Source organism: Amaranthus tricolor, chromosome 16, assembly GCF_026212465.1.
Source record: "Amaranthus tricolor cultivar Red isolate AtriRed21 chromosome 16, ASM2621246v1, whole genome shotgun sequence".
NCBI lineage: Eukaryota > Viridiplantae > Streptophyta > Magnoliopsida > Caryophyllales > Amaranthaceae > Amaranthus > Amaranthus tricolor.
Genome location: NC_080062.1, coordinates 2,085,952 through 2,098,278, shown reverse-complemented (window position 1 = coordinate 2,098,278; position 12,327 = coordinate 2,085,952). Strand labels below are relative to the sequence as shown.

The 12,327-nt window shown below is 29.5% G+C and overlaps 1 pseudogene; it reads left to right on the top strand.

Annotated features, from left to right (window-relative positions):
* The first annotated feature begins 1,062 nt into the window (after positions 1-1,062).
* LOC130803318 (ribulose bisphosphate carboxylase small subunit, chloroplastic 2-like) lies at positions 1,063-3,904 on the top strand (annotated as a pseudogene).
* Positions 3,905-12,327: the final 8,423 nt, after the last annotated feature.

The following is a 12,327-nucleotide window of genomic DNA, read 5'->3' as shown; positions in this document are numbered from 1 at the left end:
AGAATCAGTAAAAAGGTCAACATTTCTTGGTTGGTTGAGAATGTAGAAAAAACATTGGTTTAATTTTTTGTCATTTCAAATATTATAATATTGTCTTCAATCTATTCGCTGTTAGTAACAGAAAATCAAGAATTTTGATAATTTATTACTAGTTTCTTTGTTTACTGTTAACTTTGGCATAGAGACGCTTATTTTAGAAATCAAAATTTCTATTTTGAGAATTTTTTTAAAGAAAAATTATTCTGAATAATACGAACTTTCACTGATTTTCCTACAATAATACGAACTTTCAATTAACCATGAGTAATACGAACTTTGATACATATTTCCCGCTGGCATACAATTTTACCTGTTACCGGTAAACTTACTCATTCCTTTAAATTTTTTTTTTGGCTGATAAAACTAAGTAAGAAAAATTACCCTGAATAATACGAACTTTCACTGATTTTCCTACAATAATACGAACTTTCAATTAACTATGAATAAAATACGAACTTCGATACATATTTCCCGCTAGCATAATGAAGAAATGGGGAATTTATCGTTTCTCCAGGTAAAGAACCGGTCAGGTATGCTAGCGGGAAATATGTATTAAAGTTCGTATTATTCATGGTTAATTGAAAGTTCCTATTATTGTAGGAAAATCAGTGAAAATTCGTATTATTCAGGGTAATTTTTCCTTTTTTTAAATAAGTTTATTTTGTTCAAATTTTCTTTGATTTGGGTGGGTTTCTTATTTGGACTTACATGTGGACTCAAAGTGTCTTCTTTTTACTAATCAAGTTAGGCTACATCAACGTTTCAGTAAACGGGTTAGATTTGTAGAAGGTGAGTTTTTAAATTTTCACAAGTGAATTGGTTTAAGTAAACAGATAAAGTTTGTAGAAGGTGAGTTATTAACTTTTCACAAAATGTCATATAAGACGTTTTCACTATCAGACTTGCTTTATATATAGATAATAATTTAATTAATAGAGTATAAATTATGAGAACATAAATTTCTTATTTTAAGATTATTAAACAGAAGCAGTCTCTTTTAAAAATAATTATTTTATTTTTACTATGGTAATTATATGTTGGCTTAGTAGTGGTAAACATTTCCTCTTGTTTGTAAAGAAATTCCTGATTTTTGAGAAAAAAAAAGTTATATTAAACAGAGATAAAATAATGTGATTGTGATTTGTGGATGAGATTATGAGATAAGAAATATATAAAATTTGTGATAAGAAGAACAGTGGCTTGAGAGTGAGATATTTACTTTGGATTTTTTTTTATACAATTAAATTTCTTTAGAATATTGTTGCTATTGGTAATAATACTTTCTATCATGAGAAAAAAGAATTTGTGAATGAATTGATAAATTTCCAAAAAATTAAAATGTTGTTACACGCGTGAACTTGATCGGCTCAAATTGACGGTCTTATAATGAGACCGTCTCGTCTAAATTTTTGTGAATTTAAAATTGACGTTCTAAATAAAATGTGCAATAAAATTTAAACAAAAAGCAAATCGAGTATTTTATTGTACTGCCCTGTCTTTAGACTTAAGAATGTATTTTTATAAAGTTGAAAGCTTATCCACTACTCTTATAAGTTGCTCATTTTTTAACCATAAATATGATAAATAAATAATATAGTATTTAAGATTCGACTCTCTATCTTTTAATGTGTTTTTTAAAACAAATCACTTCTATGTAAAATAAAATAATTTGTCTATACTTTGCAATTTTAATCCCATTTCTTTAACTACACGTTGCTTTATAATCCTTGAATGTTATATTGAAGGATTTCTTTTAGTTTTGTAAATTTAGTCTTATTGTCAATGTAAACTCATGAAGAATAAACTTATTTTGACCAGATTGTTTTTCACGGCAAAGATTCTCCACTCATCATTCATCACTCATGTTCACTTCTTATTTTACACTCCATAAAATTACAGATAATATTTATTATTAAAGGTCAATTGGAAACAACCTCTTCATTATCATTAGCAAGAGTATCATAACAATAGAGTGCGTATATCTGACTCTCAAAACTCCACCCTAGTTGAGACCTACTGAATAACATGGGGAATTTAAAATGGTTTTTTAGCCTTCATACATCCTCACCCTTTAAACAACACTCCTTCCTATATCTAGCTTGCTTGGGTTAAGTCTGCAAGCTTTTTGGGCCAAACAGTGCTTTATGTTTCTTTGATTGATCCTATCAGGCTCGGATTAGGGCCTGAGTAGACCCTATTACTCTATTACTAATATAAGACTAAAAGTATCAGCTACTCTTGCAAGAGACAGTATCTCGATAAGAAGACTTCGAAACAAAAAGCTCATACTTTATTAATTAGACTATTTAACCATTTATCATTTATGTAACTCGTACGTCTCACAATAAGATCATCTCATACGACAATTTGCGTACAAGTATTAGTAAAAGGTTAGGAAGTGAGAAACCATCATCAATTCATCAGGATAAGAATACATGAATTGATGTAAGGTAATAACAATATAACATACACTACCGAAGTATGGCCATCCAGTTGCACCATTCAATGGTTTGAAATCTATTTCAGCTTTCCCAGTTAGCAAGAAGAACAATGGCATAACTTCTATTGCTAACAATGGTGGAAGAGTTCAATGTATGCAAGTATGGCCACCAGTTGGTAAGAAGAAGTTTGAGACTTTGTCTTACGTTCCACCTCTAAGTGACACCCAATTATTTGCTCAAGTTCAATACCTTCTTAACAAGGGATGGATCCCTTGCATTAAATTCGAGTTGGAAGTAACTGTTAGATGATTGGTGACTCGAATCGAGTCTTGATCATGGTTGAAGATGAAGTTAAAAAGAACGAGTGAAGATGTAGGTCAAAGGCTAGACGATGACTTGTCGCTTCTAGAGTAGAGAAAGCAACGAATCGTGGCTTTCTCACTGAAGTTGCATTTTTAGGTCAGAAACTTTGCCACGAGTCGTAACATTTTGGAGACGACTCGTCACTTGTTGCAACGAGTCGTTGCTCACTAGAGACGAGTCGTTGCTTTTTGACGGTTATGCATTTTGCCTTATTTTCACGTGGGTTTTGACGGTTATTTGGGTTTTCTTGGAACCTAAGCATCTTCTAGTTAGGTTTTAGTGTGTGTGTGTGTGTATATATATATATATATATATATCCTTCTCTTAGTGCTAGGGTTTGATGATTCACAAATTGAAAGAGATCACAAGAGAGCCATTATAATTTGTAAGTGTGATTGTTATTCATCTTGTAAATTCTTTGCGTTTATAGTGAAATTATTTGATCTCGGCGCCGGTGGACGTAGCTATCACATTGATAGTGAACCACGTTAAATCTCTTGTGTCATTTTTGTTTGCATTGAATTTCTTTATTGTTCATCGAACCTTACTTCCGCTGTTGCACAACAGTAACTACATATATTTCATTACTTTAATGTTATTAAGTGTCGTTTAATTAAACGAAGTTTGGAGTATTTGATGAATGCAATCTTACTCTTATAAGAATAACAATGTCGTTTTCGATTAACAATGATAGCAAATATTATTTGCAACTTTTATTTACATGGATAAAAATAACTGTATATATAATATATTTCATTATAATTCGAAAATTAAAAACTTATGATAGATAAGATAAGTAGTCGTATTTTCTTTTCTAGCATGGATTTGTATACCGTGTATACCGTGAGAACCACAGGTCTCCAGGATACCAAGATGATCGTTACTAGACCATGAGGAAATTGCCCATGTACGGATGCACTGATCCCGTTCAGGTTGTGAACGAGGTGGAAGAGGCCAAGAAGGCTTACCCCACTGCCTTCATTTGTATCATCGAATTCGATAATGTCCGTCAAGTGCAATGCATCAGTTTCATTGCCTACAAATTTACGGATACTAATTGAATGTCATAGGCAGGCTCTATATGTGCATAGTATTGTGATGTGATTTGATCCATAATGTATGTTTCTAAGCATAATTGTTATTGATCTTTATTCTTTTGTGAAGTATTTCTTCTTGTGTATTTGGGTTTTTTTTTCTTTTTCCCTATATGTTGTTTCTTCATCTTTTGTGGGTCATATAGAGCTAGGAAAGTGAAATGTATATATGTGAATGATGACTTGATCAACCACCCCGATTGGTTATATTAAAAATAGAAGTTCACTTAGTAAGTATGTGAATTATAATTGTGTATCGTATTTACCAAATGTTTTTAGTATAGTCCCAAGGAATGAGGAAGATTATGGTAGTCTGGAGCGAGCAGTTAGGATCGAACTCAAAATCTATACTATCAGTTAAAATTTCAATACAAAATATGATTACGCCCTTTTCTGTTGTTGTAGATTTCATTACTTGATTCAAGCGTATTTTTCCTATTAAAAAATTTAAACTATGAATTAAAATTTCAATAAGATATATAAAAATACAAATTAAAAGTAAGTAAAATTTAACGTCATTTTTCTATTTACTATCCAATAAATATAAAAATTACTAACAAGAATTTAATTCAATGATTTGGAATTTCCTTAATATCCATCAAATTCCAAACATCATGTTGCCAAACAATCTCATCATCATCATATTGTAAACTTCTATTATCATCAATAACCAAATTGTAAAAAGGATACCACAAAACCTTTGCTTCTTCAAAACCCCAAAAATTATAACACATTTTCATCTCCTCCAAATATAAATTACCATTTAATGAATTGCTTCCTTCACAAAAGGAATTCATCTCTTATAATGATATAAGAAAAACTTAGAATTGTAAAAATGATAAGAGACTAAAATGAAAAAGAAACAAGGAATGAATGAATTAGTTTGATGAATGTTAGGACCCAAAGTTAGCATATACTAATATATATATATACATGAAGAAAGGTAGGTAGACAACTTGTGAGATTTTATGTCAAGACATATTCCTTCTTTTTGGGACCTAGTCACCCAAGAGTTTGATTAATTTATTTTCAATCAAGCCATATATTTATCATGTTTATCAAATTATAATAAATAATAGTGGAATGAATGATTGATTTAATTTTTTTTTATTATAAGTTTGGCTGAAAAAAGGGAAGAATTTTTTCTGCTTCTTATTTATATGAATTGTAGATGATGTTTATAATTAAAAATTAATCAAAATCATTTTTTTATTATTCCAAAGGCAAGGTTGCATACGTGTGACCTCAAACGGTAATAACTAGACATGGCCACAGATTAGACCTACACGAGCACAGCCGATAGCAAGGTACTACAGGGCCCACCAATTGGCACAATGGACCACGGGCATGCAACGCTCACTATTTTGTAAGAATGGCATGACACGGTATGTAGTCTGTAGGTACAGACCAGTAGCACGACACACTATTAATTTTAGTTTCATTTTTGGCAAAAAAATTAATAATAAAAAGAATTTTTTATTTAAAGGGTGGCCGGTACGATACATTATTACACATATTCCGCTGCTACACAACCCACGAAAATTCAACACAACACGAATTTCAAGTTGAGTAATGGCATATTATTGTTGTGAACTTGTGATAGGTATGCTAATCATGTTACCATTCAATTATGGTCAAAGATTGATGACCAAAGGACTTTGAATGAGTATGACTTCAAATTTTTGCCAACAATTTTATACAAAGTCAGAGGTTTGAATTAATCTCACAATTTGCTTAAAAAAATAGAAGCCACTTGAACTAATGTCTAAGTCTAACCAATCAAAGAACAAGTATTGATGAAAATAGACCAGATAGTCATAGAATGAAGCTTCTCGACCACATTATATCACTACCAATTTTATTTATTTTTACCTATATCGACACTCCGTAGTCCTGATTATGTTGACTTGAAAAAAATAATCCTATTTTTGAAAAAATAATTCCCTTTTGTCTAGTTATAGAAGTCCAATCTTTAAGTTATACTATAAAACTTCTATTATTATGAGAAAAATTTGGGTGAAGAGTTATCAGCAATAATATATATGTAGAAAACGAAATTGGGTTGAAAAATAAGTCTGTGATGATCATGTTGCTTTTGTTAGATAAAAGTGGTAGAAAATAAGAGAGACCGAGGGAGTATCATGAAATGAGTCAACTCATGGGTCGTAATACTACTGTAGCAGAAATTTCTAATCAAATCAGCATGATTTGTAAATCACCACAAAAAAAAACAAAACAAATATTAATAAAGTAAACAAAACAAAAAAAATTAATTAAAATCCTAAAAGCCTCACCCTATTACATTTTTTCACATAAAGGTAATTTGCAAATATTACAAATTATTGTTATTTACTTAGACTATCTCCTATTATCGTACATACTTACACCTCTTGTACGGTTCCTCTTTGATTTTTTGTAAAATTAACACATTATTTAATGAGACATTTAATTAAAACTAAATAGCTTGAACCATGAAATATACAAAATGATAGACTAACGATGATAATTGATACTCCCTTTATTTGTAGAATTCTATGTCTTAGCTTGAATAAATAGTGCCTAAATATAATGTTCCACTTTTTTATTGAGTGGTTTGCCTAAGAATTGAAGGCTTCCCTTTCACCTTTGAGAGTTGAGACAAGAATTTCTTTCTTTGTTTCTAACCACATAATATGTGAATGATTAATTGATCCCTCTCTTCTAGATTCTTTAACCAACACCCAAATAAAAAAAGAATTATGTGAGGTCTTTATAATAATAAACAGTAAGTCTTAGTTATGAAACTGTCTCATCATGAGAGAGTCCATACAACCAGCTTATTAGTAAAAAAACATTAAAAAAAAAAAACAATTATATTTATACTGTACAGGAAAGCAGTTTTTCTAAAAAGAATTTGAGCTGACCCAATTGACACCGTCTCATGGTTAGACGATCTCAATAAAGAATTAGTGAATAATAAAATATTAACAAAAATACAAAATAATTTTTAACATGCAGTCATTAGAAATTGTTATATCGATTAAATATTGATTAAAAATTAAAGTATAATATATTTACAATTATTAATTAACTTGAAATTGTCCATAAACATTTCTATAAAAATAAAATGAATCAAAGAAAAAAAATTAAATAAGTGAGGTGATATTCATATAGACTCATATCTTACGATGAGATTGTCTTTAATAAAAATTGTGTCCCACCAATTGTTAAAGGCCAATAAACTCATTAAGATCTTAACTCGCTTAGTGGATAATTGGGCTTAACCCGTTTTAAAATGGGGCAAATCCAGCCTTAAAAGGATCCTCCACCTTGTTAGTTGTAACGGATTTAGACCCGACCCATTGAGTTTGGTAGGGACGTAGATCCGAAGAGGAGGAAGATGATCGGGTCAATGGGTTAAAAGTTGCTTAGTATACAGCGTGCGGAGAACCGGGTATTAATTTTAACAAAAAATATACTCACTCTTTTTTTAATGATCTATCCGTTTATTTTTTTAAAATTTTAATTTTTAATATTTCTAAATATGCATCATAAAAAATTATAGAAAATATATAATAAAAAAAATATACTTTAAGATAAATCTACTAAAATCTCACAGATATATTTTATCATCTATATATATTTTAAAAATCTTATATTCTAAATGGTAAGAACATTAGGAAACGGAGGTAGTAGATGTATATTTCTTCCGTATTAAAATACTTGTAATATTTGATGTTTTACGTAGTCTAATACACTAATCTAATTTTTAATATCTCTAATTAGAAATAATAAAAAAAAATATAAAATTTGATGTTAATTATCTTTTGCATTGAGACGGATCAAACAATATTCAACTTGACTATATTTTAACTTATAAACTAAAAACTAATCACAAATTAAGAGTAATGAATGAATAGTCACTACAATACAATTTGCTTTTAGTGAGATGTATTTAGCGATATTTAATCTAAATATTTCAACTTCAAATTTATAATAGTATATATAGTGGATTTAGTAAATTTTATTAGGCACTTAAGTAGCATAATAAAATATTATATTAAAACTTGCTATAGCAATTCATCTGATAACTGGGTTTACTCTAGAAAATACCCCTCAAAGTTGAGATTATTCATGGTTAATCGATAGGTAAAATTGTTGTAGGAATATCATGAAAAGGTTGGATTTTTATAGGAAATTTTTTTCTTTTTAATGCCACTAAATTCAATATCACGAAAAATTAAATTTATTGTGGTGTGATATTTACAGTTGTAATAGAGATATAAATGTTAATTGCACCTATTAACGCGTGACATAATGATAAATTTTAAATTTAAGTATATTTAAAATAATTAAATTGAAATTTATATAATCCTAAATTATAATTTTATATAGATTAATATTTAAAATTAAGTTATATTTTCATTATAAGTTCCTTAAAAAAGTTTATATACGATTTTATTCATAATAAATAAATACAACCAATCTATCAAAATAAGGTGTGTTTGATAAATAGTTTATTCATTAGCTTTTATATAATTATATTAACTTACAATTTTTTTCATTTTGATCGGTGAGACAGCCTTTAAAATATTTGATAGTAAACGTTTTAAGCCAACTAAAATACATTTACGTTAAAATTCAAATCACTATTTAAAACTATTTTATTAACTTTTAACTTTTTTTCTCTAATAAACAAGTCAACCAATACCACCCAATAACCAAACAACTAAGTCATTTGTAAAAATAACACAAACTAATTATTGAGAAAATTATACTTTTTAGTCTTCTAGAACATAGTCAAGTGAGATCTTGTTCGATTCGTTTCACTGTAAAGATTATTAGTATTAAATTTTTGTAATTTTTTATTATACATAAATAGAGATATTAAGGATTCGATTACTGCATTGAGCAAACATCGCAGGTAAATTGAAACAAAGGAATTATATAATTTTATCCTTTAAACTAATATATAGTGGGGGTGTTATGATATATAATAATTATCACTATTATAAAAAACAAAATAGGAGGATCATCATCAAATTATAAATATTTTAAATTTGTGGTAATGCATATATATTGCCATTCCTTTTTATTTCAAATTTTAATTATATATTCGTATATAATTTATGTAATAGCACAATTTGTTGTATGAGAAGGTTACACTACCGTAAAATATATTTTATAGATGAGATAAATAGTCAATTAGTGCTAATTATGATAATTCGAGTTTATTGCGTTAAACTTGCAAGAGTAACTGTTAGGATAAACTATCTCTGTCTCATTTAAGGAAGTGCAAATAGTTGTGAAAGTTTTTCTTTACTTTATTGTTCATAATAGTATTTAGAGCATATATACCCTTCTACTTTGAGATCGTGTGGTTAGAGATATCCAATTTGTGTTTGGGAGTCTCCATAGCTTCCTTGTTACTTGAGTTTTTCTTAGTGCTATCATGTTTTTTTCCTTTATTTCTAATAGTTTTGTCTCCAAGATTGTACTTTATTTGTGTTCTCTGTTTCGTTTTTTTTTTCCGTAGATTTTTACTTGAAGGATATTTTTTTGTAAAACGTTCTTAAAGATAAGAAACTCTTTTAGATCGCGATTTTCTTGTGGCAAGGATATTGATCTGCCTCTACCCCATCCTCCCTATATCCTAGCCATTCATATAGGGATGACACTTCACTTTGAACAATGATTTTAGTTTAATAATTTATTTACATTTAAGAGCTAAACAAATAATTAGAGAAAAGTTAAAATATTTCCAATTTAACTTAAATTGGCTCGATTTCATAATATTTTTTATGTTTAATCAACACAAAAGCATTAACAATTTAAATTTACGAATTAATTTTTTTTATAAATTATAGGTGCGAGTTGCACAAAATAAGGTAGATATACTAGTAAATAATTGTCCCTTCCGTCCAATGAATTTGTCTTACTTTTCTATTTTGGTTTGTTTTATTGTATTTGTTCAATATCCACTATAACATAATTTGCTTTTAGTGAGATATATTTAGTGATATTTAATTTAAATATCACTATTTCAAAATTTTAATAGTATAAATATATATTTTCGTGTCCTTTACAAATGAGTCAAATAAACTGAAAGGGAGAAAGCAGTTAACAAATTCACAAGAGCGAATTCTTGTGAATTGGTTTGAATCCAACATCCATATTAAAGGCCCTACCATAGATTGATAGATCGGATCTCACAGGACAATGAAATCCAACATCCTTATTACTTATTACCCCAAATTATGCATTTACTTTTTTTTTTTTTTTTAATGGGAGGAGAGTTGTATACTTTTAATGTGAGTTTAAATGATGAAAATTGTTTAAATTTAGAAATTAAGGGCGGTAGAAGAGTAACTCTTCTTAAAAAGAACAAAAGAAGCAATAAAGGAAAAAAAAAATATCATTTACTTTTTAATGGTAAAATCTTTAGATTAAAAAAAAATGTCGAAGATATATTTAAAAGATCGTATTTTCGAATCAAACATCGACAAAGAACGATCATATGCAGAGATAATCTAAAATCCTATTATAGGATGGGCAAGACACATGTTCTTTTAAAAAAAAAAATTTTTTCTTTTTTTTTACCTCACTTAGCGGTTTGCTTAGGAATTTTAACATAACCGCTACCTCACTTAGTGGTTTGCATTAAATGTTTTTTTAAAAAAAAAAAAATTAATTTCCCACAAAACCGCCATCTCAAGTGGCGGTTTTGTAGCTGTACAAAACGCCATTGCTTGCTGTTTTGTTCATTGCATCTCATTTCTTCTCCTCATTTACTTGCTGCGGGTTCTCTATAAAAAAAAATTCTACACTCCTCATTTACTTCATACTCACAATTTCTCTCATTCAACTAAATTAATCAACTACATTGCCATCTTCTTCTTCTTCCTTACTTGTTCATTTTCATCCTCATTTGAGGTATGAATATAACCCTAATTTTTTTTAATTTGCAAATTGATTTTTTGTTCATTATTGTTGTCATTTGAAGTTATAAATACATTGATTGTTTGTTACATTCTCTTGATTTCATGATTTAAGCTTACATTTTACACATTTGTAGTTGAATTTTATGATTTGGTTTGTATGCATATAAAGTGTTTGATGAAATGCTTCAATGAAAATTTACTACTTTGTAGGGTTAGTTTAATGGTTTTAGTATATATTCATGGTATTGTTAGCTTTATATTTGAATTCAACCTTCTAATAAGTGTTGTAATACTTTAATGTTACACATTCTTGTATTCATATTTACATTTTCCTTACTCACAATCAAAAATAAAGTGTATGTAAAATCACATGAAAAACATGCTTGTGTTTGCAGAATATGGATCATTATCCCGTTATAGTGTATTGGGGTGGGGAAGTAAGTTATACTGGATTCGATGTTGTGTATAATGAAGAATTAAACACAGTGATGTTTATCTATCGTTAGAATACTGATTTTGAGGCGTTTCATAGCAAATCTGTGATGTAATTGGTTGTGATCGCAACTCTTTTATGTTAAAAATGGAGATGAAATATCCGGTGACTGGGAAAAATGTGTTACTCCCGATTTAGAATGATGAAAGCATAAGTGCTCTTGCTTATGCGGCATCACAAGCCCCTGGAACGGCAATGGAGGTTTATGTTGAATTGGTTGCAAATTTGGATAATGCGAGGGAAGTCATGATTAGCATGGAACTTCCAGAATCAGGTTCTAGTGTACGCCATGATACATTCACAGAAATGTCAAGTAACCCAAATTACGTCAATGAGCACTTCGATGAGTTTACCTCTCCAACTCATTCATGTGGCATTGGTGGTGGTGAAATGAACACCTTTTCCACGAATCACTTAGATAGGCGTAATGCGAACGAGGTTGACTCTTTAGATCAGAAGGATGAGCATATTGATTCTAATTCAGAGGAGGATGATGACAGAAGAGAAGCTCTAGATGCAGCGATTAGAGATGGTGCTCCATCTTAAGACTGACTTAGAATTGATGAGGTTGATCAAAGATTGATTGATGCATGGATTACCTGGAACGATGACAACTCCATGAATGAAAATGGAACTTTAGGATAGGGCAAGAGTTTAAGAAGAATATTAAAGCATGGGCGATTTCTAACAATAGAAACTTCCATGTGATTGAGTCAGAGCCTTCAAAGTACGTTATCCAATGCACTAATGCGGAGGATATAGGTTGTGAATGGAGGATGCGAGCTATTATGACCGCCACGGGATCATTTAAGATTGTGTGATATAAGGGTCATAATCAAGATGCTCAGCACATTATAGTGACGACCATCCCCTCCTTAGTTCTGAATTTGTTGTTGATCTTGTCGTGGATATGATCAGAGTTGATCCAGCGTTCAAGGTGAAGTCAATCGTTCATTTTGTAAAAAATAAATACGGAT